The sequence below is a fragment of the Olea europaea genome, chromosome 2 (genome assembly GCF_002742605.1).
Source record: "Olea europaea var. sylvestris chromosome 2, O_europaea_v1, whole genome shotgun sequence".
Taxonomy (NCBI): Eukaryota; Viridiplantae; Streptophyta; class Magnoliopsida; order Lamiales; family Oleaceae; genus Olea; species Olea europaea.
Genome location: NC_036238.1, coordinates 19,542,071 through 19,550,003, shown reverse-complemented (window position 1 = coordinate 19,550,003; position 7,933 = coordinate 19,542,071). Strand labels below are relative to the sequence as shown.

General features: G+C 35.9%; 1 pseudogene; it reads right to left on the bottom strand.

The window, feature by feature from the left end:
* Window positions 1-237: 237 nt before the first annotated feature.
* LOC111373375 lies at window positions 238-4,369 on the bottom strand (annotated as a pseudogene).
* Window positions 4,370-7,933: the final 3,564 nt, after the last annotated feature.

The following is a 7,933-nucleotide window of genomic DNA, read 5'->3' as shown; positions in this document are numbered from 1 at the left end:
TAAGATGGGAAAATATTGTATTTTACATTCTTATCACACCCCCAACTTGCTTATTGCTAGTCCTTAGCAATTTAATGCAGAACAAAACAAATGAGTGATTGATCCATATTATGAGTGAAGTTGTTGAGTTCCAATTCAACTGCAGTTCATTATCTTTTCAAACTCAACACCACAAGAAATTAACAATGTTATGATTATCAAGATATCAAAAACACTTGCTAAATGTGTGAGTGTGTATCAAGTCATAATCATCTTACCGCCAATCCTAACACATGTAGCATCAAGTATGCCTCGAGCCAAAGGTTCAGCCCCAAAACTCACAGGTATCAAAATATTTTGTGCGATTTTCTCTCTATGGAGCTGAGGAATGGAGACACTCATACTTTGGAGGCTTAGATGTTTCTGAATGAGCAACAAGCGAACATTGATCTTATGATAGACATGCTATTAAATGAAAATTCATCACTTTCTTATCACAATCATACTTGAGATCAAAGCAATCAACGTAAAGGGTTGCAAGATGGTTTAAGTTAGGTTTATGAAAAGGAGGATATAAAGATTCAAAGACTTCCAAGCATGTAGCTAGGCATTTCATCAAGCATCTCAATAGATTACATCCTTCGATCAATACACTCTTCAATATTTCAATCCCAAAATCAATCTTTTTTTTTTCTTTTGTCGTTTTTTTTATAGGGGTGTCTTACTTGAGCACATAATTTCACTTGAGCACATACCAACTCTTTTCATTTTCTTACTTCTATTCTTCACAAATAAGCATTCAATATATGTCTATGGCTCAACGGAGTTACTAGGGGTTGTAAACATAAAAAAACTGGGTTGAAAGGTACAAAATTTGATCCTATATTGACTTTCATCATTTCCCAAGTAACTACCATCTTACCACAAACAATATGTTTACAAAACAGTTTCCAATTCACAAAACCAATGAATACTTATTGCTATTTTAGTGTATGGTGGCTCTCGATCCTTACTAATTCTCACACAATAAAACTTCAACAAGAGACTCATCTAACTACATGTGTTAAACCATTATCTTACCACAAGACTCGTGTGCACAAAATGATTCAACAAGTGCCTCAACATCTAGACTCACATGAACAATATCAACTCCTAGTGACATATTTTGTCATTCAAGAACATGAATATGTAGCAAATAGAGACTTAAGGAAAAATTTAGACCAGAATTCCACGTAAATCATGCAATTCACAACAAAATTTAAGTTAAACTTTCCCCCCAACTAAACATTGCATTCTCCTCAATGCAAAAACATGTTTGCCAAATAAAGGTAAGGAAAGATGTCACCTGAGTATAGAGGCGAATCACATGAGCTAAAGTATACAAAGCCTGAAAGTCTTCAATGGAAAGGGTGATGCAGAAAATGAAAATAAGCTAAAAAAAATGCAAAACACGCTAAAAAAATTTGAAACTAATATACAGAAACACAAAGTGAAAAATGTACCTGAGGTGTATCATGGGTGGTAAACCGGGTCTGCAAGAGGAATTTCTTCTAATGCAGGCACCTGTTGCCCATAAAGTATTTTGAGTCTATGTCCATTCACTTTGAATACTCTGCCATCATTAAGGTCCTCAATTTCAAATGCCCCATTCTCAAAAGTTCATGTTACGACAAATGGACCAGTCTACCTAGAGCGTAGTTTTCCCGGGTGCTTGTGAAGTCTAGAATTATACAAGTACACTTTCTGGTTTGGTTCAAAAGTTTTTTTCACAATGTTTTTATCATGAAATGCTTTCATTTTTGACTTGTAGATTCTAGAACTTTCATAGGCATCATTTCTTAACTCCTCTAACTAAATCAATTGATATTTTCTTTATCTACCTCCCTCTTCTAGATCAAAGTTGAAGTGTTTAATGGCCCAAAAAGATTGATGCTCAAGTTCGACAGGTAAATGACAAGGCTTTCCAAAGATTAGTCTACAAGGTGACATGTTTAGGGAAGTCTTAAAGGTTGTACGGTAAGCCCAAAGTGCATCATACAATCTCAATGACCAATCCTTACGATTAGGGTTCACCGTCTTTTCTAAAATTTGTTTAATTTTCCTATTAGCCAATTCTACTTGTCCACTAGCTTCTGGGCGATAAGAAGTGGAAATTTTATGAATCACCCCATACTTTTTCATTAGTGTCTCAAATGACCGATTGTAAAAGTGTATGCTTCTATCACTAATGATAACACGCGGTGCACCAAATCGAGACAAAACATTTTCTTTAAGGAATTTAACAACCGTTTTATTGTCATTGGCTCCACAAGCAACTGTCTCTACCCACTTAGACACGTAGTCTACATCCACTATGATGTATAAATAGCCAAAAGAGGGTGGAAAAGGTCTCATAAAGTCAATGCCCCAACAATCAAACACTTCAACTGCCAAAATGGGATTTAAAGGCATCATATTACGACGGGAAATAGAACCTAGTTTTTGACATCTCTTACAAAATCTATAATAGGCATCAGTGTCTTTAAACAAGGTGGGCCAATAAAAACCACACTGCAAAATTTTTGCAGCAGTCTTTTTCATAGAAAAGTGGCCCCCACAAGCTTGGGTATGGCAAAAGTCTAGTACACTGGGTATCTCCTCATCAGGAACATATCGTCTCAATATTTGGTCGGGGCAATACTTAAATAAACAAGGGTCATCCCAATAAAAGTTACGTACCTTAACCAAGAATTTTCTTTTATCCTATGCACTCCACTCCTTTGGGATTTCACCTGTAGCCAAATAATTCACAATATGAGCAAACCATGGTAGAGAAGAGATAGTACATAAATTTTCATCAGGAAATTCATTTCTAATTGGCAAGGTGTTTGAGTTGTTTTCAAAGATCAGCCTTGACAGATGGTTTGCTATAACATTTTCCACTCCATTCTTATATTTGATAATGATGTCAAATTCCTACAAAAGCAAGATCCAACATATTATTCTTGCCTTAGTATCATTCTTTGCAAGAAGGTGCTTAAGAGCTACATGATCTGTGAAAATAGTAATTGGAGAGCCAATCAGATAGGATCGAAACTTATCAAGCACAAAGACTACCGCTAGTAATTCTTTTTCAGTAGTGGAATAATTCATTTGATCACTATTTAGAGTTCTTTTAGCGTAGTAAATCACAAAAGGCTTACCTTCTTTTCATTGCCCTAGGACAGCACCTACCGCAAAGTCATTAGCATCACACATAATTTCAAATGACAATGTCCAATCAGGTGGTTGCATTATGGGTGCGGAGATGAGTTTACCAATCAACAATTCGAATGCATTTTGACATTCAGGTGTCCATTTAAAGGTCACATCTTTGTTTAGCAAGTTACATAGGGGTTTAGATATGGATGAGAATTTTTGTATAAACCTTCTATAAAAACCTGAATGACCAAGAAATGATCTAATGTCCTTTACTGTCTTAGGTGTAGGCAATTTAGAGATCAATTCAATTTTTGACTTATCTATTTCTATCCCTCTTGAAGAAATAACATGCCCTAAGACAATAAAGGAAGACACCATGAAATGACATTTTTCCCAATTCAAAACTAATCTTTTTTCTTCACATCTAGCCAAGACTCTTTTCAAATTTAATAAACATGCATTAAAGGAAGTCCAAAAAATAGATGAGTCATCCATAAAAACTTCCATGCAATCCTTTATCATATCACTAAACATACTCATCATGCATCTTTGAAATGTGGCAGGGGCATTGCAAAGTCCAAATGACATTCTACGAAAAGCATAGGTACCAAAAGGACACGTGAATGTGGTTTTTCCTGGTCTTCTAAAGCAATCTCAATTTGATAATATCCTGAATAGCTATCTAGAAAACAGTAAAAGTGATGACCAGTCACACGTTCAAGTATTTGGTCCAAAAAGGGAAGGCGAAAATGGTCTTTGTGAGTGACAGCATTTAATTTCCTATAATTAATGCACATGCGCCAACCAGTTACCGTTTTTTAAGGGACCAAATTCACCTATTTCATTTTTTACCACAGTGACACCTGACTTCTTGGGGATTACCTGTGTAGGGCTAACCCATTTACTGTCTGCAATTGGGTAAATGATTCCTGTGTCTAGCAATTTAAGCACTTCATTCTTTACCACTTCCTTCATTGTGGGGTTTAGCCTACGTTGTGGGTCTCTCCTAGGATTAGTCCCTTTCTTTAGATGAATCCTATGTGAACAAATTAAATGACTAATACCTTTGATGTTGGCTATGGTCCACTCTAATGCAGATTTATGTTCATTCAGAATGTTTAAAAGTTGTTTACATTGTAATACATCCAATTTTGATGAAATAATGACAGGAAAGGTATCACCTGGTCCAAGGAACACATGTTTTAGTCATGTGGGTAGTTGTTTCAATTATAGCTTAGGGCTCTCAATGCTTGATGGTTTTTGTCCTCCAATCCTTTCGGACAATTCTTCAAACTTAGGTTGCCATGGCGAAGTCTCATAGTCCTGCAATTTTGCAAAAAACAGCACAAATGTTAGTATATTCATCAATATCAGAATCAATTTAGATTTCAGAGTTTAGGAGGAAAGAGTTCAAAGGATCATAATCAAGTTTTGCAGATGCTTCCTTTTGCGTTAATACATCAATCATGTAGGTTTGATGAGATTCATCTTCTTCTCTACGCTGCTTGGTGACATGAAAAATATTAACTTCTAGAGTTATATTCCAGAAGACAGCTTCTTCAGACCATTCCTGCAATTGATTAGAGCATTAGCTGTAGCAAGGAAATGTCTACCAAGTATAATTGGGATTTTAGAGTCAACATTCACCTTAACCTTCACATCTAGTACCAAGAAATCAACAGGGTAGTAAAATTTATCAACCTGAACTAGCGCATACTCAACTACTCCCCCAGGTCTTATGGTGGACTTGTCAGCTAACTAAAGGACCACTAAGGTAGGTTTCATCTCTCCCACACCTAACAACAAGTATATAGCATAAGACATGAGGTTAACACTAGCTCCTAAATNGACCACTAAGGTAGGTTTCATCTCTCCCACACCTAACAACAAGTATATAGCATAAGACATGAGGTTAACACTAGCTCCTAAATCAAGAAGTGCTTGTGCAAACTCATGGTTCCTAATGACACAAGAGATGGTAGGACAACCAGGGTCCTTATACTTTAGTGGGATCCTCTACTCTATCACAGCACTCACCTGCTCGGTCAAGAAAGCGATTTTCTTGAGATGATGTTTCCTCTTCACAGTGCATAAATCTTTAAGGACTTTAGCATATGTAGGAACTTGAGAAATCACGTGCAAGAGAGGCAAATTGATTTTTACTTGTTTAAGATGCTTTAGGATTTCATTGTGTTGAGTGGTTGACTTCGAGGTAGATTTGAGGGCTTGAGGAAAAGCTATCATAACTGGAGCTTATACTGATTCTTCACTAGGACTACTCTCATTAGGCTCACTTGATTCTTTTTCATTCTCCCTAGATTGAAGGTTCATTTAATGACTTTCCCAGATCTAGTGGTTATGACATTTACTTCCTTAAAGTTGGTCTCTTCTGATCCTGAAGTTTGTGCCATGTGTTGTCTCTTTGGATTTGGTTGAGCTTGAGCTGGAAATTATCCACGTTCCCCTATAGCTAAGGCATTCTTTAGTTTGGAGACATTATTCTTTATCTCTTTATTTTCCTCAACTAACTGATCAATCATAGTCTCAAAATTTTTATTTGTTTTACCCTGTGCCTCAATAAATGAATATAAAGTATCTTCTAAGGAATTTCTAGAGGATGTGGGTTGACGTGTGGGTGCATTGCAAGCTCTATTGGATTGGACAAGTTGTTGGTTTTTAGACTTCCAGCTAAAGTTGGAGTGATTTCACCACCCTAGGTTGTAAGTCTCTTGGTAAGGGGTATAGGGCTTTTGATAGATGTCTAGAGCATTATAGTGTTCCTCATAAAGTCCCCTCATTTTAGCATAAGTGGCACACTCCTATGCTAGGTGATCACTCTCTCCACATGCAAAACAAGGCTCTAAAGACTCAACACGGAAAAAGATCAAGTAGTTTTTGAATCCTTAGCACGCAAGTTTTCAATTTCTCTAGTAAGGGCTTCTACTTTTGCTCTAAGGTTATCTTCCTCCTTAAGATGATAAATACCTGTGCCATTCGGGTTTCCAGTGGGTCGTAGCCTATTAGTACTCTCAGTGGTACTAGGTCCAGTCTAGGTATGGGCTTTCTCAGCTAAGTCATCTAAGTAGTCTATAGCCTCATCCGGACCTTTTTGCAAAAATTCACCATTATACATCATTTCAACAAATTGACGCTCCCCAAGTAATAATCCCTCATAAAAATAACTCACAATGTGCCAACTTTCATAACCGTGGTGGGGGTAGAGGGCTTGCAATTCTTTGTACCTTTCCCACGCTTGATATAAAGTTTCACTCTCCTTTTGAGTGAAAGACGAGATTTGCTTTTTCAATATAGTTGTTTTGTGGTGGAGAAAGTACTTGCCAAAGAATGCTTGAGTCATTTCAGTTTAAGTGGTCACAATGAATACAGCCAGCTCTTTACTCTTTCTTTAAGAGAAAACGAAAAAAATTTAAGCCTGACTACATCTATTGTACCACGTTGATTGTGGAAAGTTGCAACCACCTCTTCGAATTCTCTAATATGCACGTATGAGTTTTCATTTTCAATACCATGAAAGGTGGGAAGATGTTGAATCATTCTTGATTTAAGATCCATATGTGGCATATTAGGCGGAAATATAATGCATGATGGTGTAGATGTGCGTGTGGGGTGAAGATAATCATGCAAAGTCCTAGTTGGTGCCTCTTCGTGTTCACTACCAGTCATTGTGTTATGTGATGTGATGTGTGTGCTAATAGATTCAGTATCAAAGAGAGGGTTGGGAAGAGATTCAAACACTGGTTGCGGCCTTGCAATGAATCGTCCCGCTCGTCTCGATCTCTGTTCATAAAGCACCAAAAAATATGGAATTTTGTGAGAAATAACAAAATAAAACTAATAAAATTAAACTAACTAAAAAAAATGTAAAAGATAAATGAAGTCACTCTTTTGCTCAAAAATCCTTCGATTATTTGTACCGTCTCCTCGGCAACGGTGTCAAAATTTGATTACGCCAAAAGATTAACGCGGTAATTGTAGTACAGCTTTGGGGTGTCGTATCCACAAGGAGATGAAAAATTATTTAAAGGATCAAAAGTTTAGGATTTTTGTCATGATTTGTTTGAAAATAATTTATCGATTGGAATAAATTGAAGTAAAAGTTTAATATCAATATATGAAATAGTGAAGCGCCGAAATTCCCTCGATTAGATTGGTTTAATCAATGTCAATTTTGCATAAAAATATTCAATTAAAGGTTTTCATCCCTAGACTTTAATTGAAAAATTTAACTTTCAAACTTATTCAATTCCACAATAATTCTCCAAACCTAAATTTCTTTCATAATTAAATTCCACAATAATCCATTGAAATCAGATCCAAGAGCGATTATACACATCAATCATATAATGGTAAAGAATCACACCAATAGGAGATTTAAAATTAAAATTCAATAAGTACTTCAATTATTCGATGGAAATAACATGATTGAATCCATGAAAATTTAATACAAATTAAACCAACCTCAAAACATGTTCATAAGAAATCTAAATCTAAATCTAGAATTGTTTAACAATGAAAGAACACATTTAAGCAAGAAAAAACATGAAAATTCTCAAATCTAATTGAGTTCCTTCGTGGCTTCATCAATAAGTTTAGTTCTCCATGTATTTCTTGAGCCAAAAACCAAAGAAAAGTGATAGGAGATGAAGAATAGCCGTGTTCTCTCCAGTCTTGGGCTTAAAATCGTGTGCTAAGTTGTTTCCAAAAGAGGTTGAACTGAATAAGAAAACTAAATTTTCGGCTAGAATATTCTGTG